The sequence below is a fragment of the Benincasa hispida genome, chromosome 1 (assembly GCF_009727055.1).
Source record: "Benincasa hispida cultivar B227 chromosome 1, ASM972705v1, whole genome shotgun sequence".
Lineage (NCBI taxonomy): Eukaryota > Viridiplantae > Streptophyta > Magnoliopsida > Cucurbitales > Cucurbitaceae > Benincasa > Benincasa hispida.
The window spans coordinates 76,623,240-76,626,472 of NC_052349.1; positions in this window are offsets into that span (position 1 = coordinate 76,623,240).

Genomic DNA, 3,233 nt, shown 5'->3' on the forward strand with positions numbered 1-3,233 from the left:
ACCACCTCTACGTAGAGTGCTTTACATAATTCTTTTTGTAATTCACAGTGGTTATTCACTTAAGGAACTTTTAAATATTATCGAAGAGTTAAATTGACTATTTTTTAGGTGTAAAGTTGAATTGGTAATTATTATCTATGTTTAAAGTGTAGAGCTGAGTTGAGTTGAGTTGAGTTGAGGTATCTAGGACATGTTTTCTAAATGAAATTGATTTTGTCGTCTTTTTTTTTTCTTCCTATTGTTGATTTTAATTTTCAACTGTACATATATTTTCCTAACTTTTTTGAGAAAAAAAAAACTTCCAATTCTTTTACATTCTCAAAACATAACAATTCTCTATAACATAACATTTTTTTCTATGTTCAATTTTCGAACACTCAATTACATAACATTTTTTTTTTCAATTTCAAAACACCAAACATATTCCAAATAAATTATAACAACACAAGTACTTAACACTCAAACATAAACACTAAACAACTTAACCGTTTATGTTTATATAATATGCATCGTTTAGGGGTTCCAATGGTTATGGTTTAGAGTTTTTTTATGATTCTAGTGAGGTTAAGGTTTAGGGGTTCTCATGCAACCCTATATTACATGGAAAAAAAGATAATAATTGAGCAACTAGATATTCTAGTTGCCAAATTATAATTGTAGTTCAGTGACACCTAAATATTTTTCAAAAACTAATGTTTCGTTAGACTTATCTTTTCCGTAAATATATGATTAGGTTTATAAATAGCTCATAGACTTAGATTTATTACATTTTGCATGGTACATAGAAACAAAAAAAATATTTGACATTTCAAATGAAAGTGTTTAAAACTTTTGTACTTCAATAACATTTGAAAATGAAATATAAAGCTTTTTCTATGGGTTAATTGCATTTCAATTGGTACGTTTTTTTTTTTTTTTTTGTACATTTCAAGCTATAAAAAATGACATCGTAGAAAAATATAAATCGAAGATTCTTCTCATATTGTAGCAAGAAAAATAAAAATTGTAATTTCATATTAAACATGTATTATACTCACACTAAACGGTATATAAAATAACAACTATCTACAAACAAATAATAATGTCCTCAACAATGTTCGAGTGCATATGAAAATATTTATTGGAATGATTATACAATTAGTTTGGGCCGTACAAGAAAGATAACAAAGTAAAGTTAGATTGGAATGAAACTAAGTGAAACTAAAATTAAAATTAAAGAAACTACAACATAGGTGTGAGGGGTGGAAAGAAGACCAATGATGAATTAATGCATTAAAAATAGCATTATATATTATAGAAAATTTTTTAAAATAAAATTAGAGGGCCTCAGATATGGTTTGGATCTTTCATATAAGAAATCCAACTCAAATACAAATCAACGTAAGCAAGAATTCCATTTCAAATTAAGTATAATGCATACAGAAACCAAAAGGCAAAACTTCTATGGTCTGAAAATAAAGTGATTCAATTTCAATCAAATCGAACTAAACAAAATCAACATAAAAGTGGGATTTTTTACAATTCAATTTCAACTTCAGTGTATGTAGTGATTATGATAGAAAAAAAATATAACAAATCAGTCCAAAGAACAAAACCAAAAAATAGAGAATCGGTGAATTGAAAGCAAGAGGGAGAAAACATCAATTTTCAATCTAACTCATATAGTTAAATACAAATTTCAGAACAATAAAGTGACATACTAAAAATGAAGGAATCATCATCGGCTTCTGATAAATCTGTTGGGCAGTGGATTGAACTACCCCACCAAACTCCAATAACGTGGTCAGTGGCCCCTACTAAGAATGTATTTGCAAACTAGAAAAAAAGAGCAAGGGAAGACGCATGGCTTATTATCGAAACAGCGAGAGGATTCTGGAAAGAAAAGGGAATGAGAATAGTGGGTTGAACCATCAAAGGGTTTCTTATCAAAGCAACCCCTTAAAAAAATTGAATGAAGCAAAACCCCTTACAAAAAGTCGGATGAAGAAAATCCCTTTCAAACAAGATATGTCACATGCTAATCGAAAATCGAACCCACAAAATTGAATGGAAAAAAAAAAACTCGAGCAGCTTCAACATGCAAATTGGAAATCAAAACCAAGAAATCAAATGAAAAAACAAATCCTAACAATGGGTAGATTTAACAGTATATTGTTTCGAAACCAAAAAATCAAATGAAAAAAAAAACCCCTAACAATGAGTAGATTTAATATGTGAATCGGAAATTGAAACCAAAAAATCAAATGAAAAAAACCTAACAATGAGCAAATTTAACATGCATATTGAAAATGAAACAAAAAAAACCGAATGAACGTAGCAGATCTACAAAAAAAAAAAAGAAAAAGAAAAAGAAACAACCATAAGACCTAGTAAATCTTTTTTTAAAAAAAAAACTTAAAAACATTTGTAGAAGAAGAGATAAAGAAGAGAAAAGAGGGTTTCAACAAGAAAAAAAATGTAAATCTAATGAAATCGGATGAAAATAACAACCCATCCGAATGAGCAAGAAACAAATCAGAAGAAAAAAAAAACAGAGAAGATGAAGGAGGACGAATCAGACAGAATGAGAAGAGAGAAGATGAAAGATTGTGAAAAGATGCATGAGTCAAAAAGGACCTTTAATATTAATATTGTTGTTTTCAAAACTTATTAGAGAAATATTGTTGTTTTGAAACTTATTAGAGAAATATTGTTGTTTTTGGGAGTTCGAGGCTAGAAATCGAGGGTTGAGGATTCGACTAATGTAGAGGTCAAATGTTGAGAACTGGACAAACAAAGAAAAACTTGGAAACAATACGTAAATTAGGGTTATCGAGGGTTGAAGTTTCAACATACATAAGTTGAAACTTCAACCCTTGACAAGAAAAAGGAAATCTCGCTAGTTTTACATAAATCGAAACTTCAACTCTCAACAAGGAAGATAAGTGGGTGAAGCATTGTAAGAGAGAGCGAGATTGTAGGAGAGAGCGAGATTGAAAGCAAGTTTGAGAGAGCGAAATTGTAGGATGGAACAATCTCCAATGTCTATGGAATGTATGGGTCTCACTCTCTCCTACAATCTCGCTCTCTCTCACAATCTCACTCTCTCCTACAATCTCGCTCTCTCTGAACATCTCACTCTCTCAATCTCGCTCTCTATATCTCGCTCTCTCTTACAATCTCGCTTAGAATCTCGCTCTCTCTTACCATTCAAAATTCTGTCATTGTTGTTATTTTTTCATTAATGATTACTA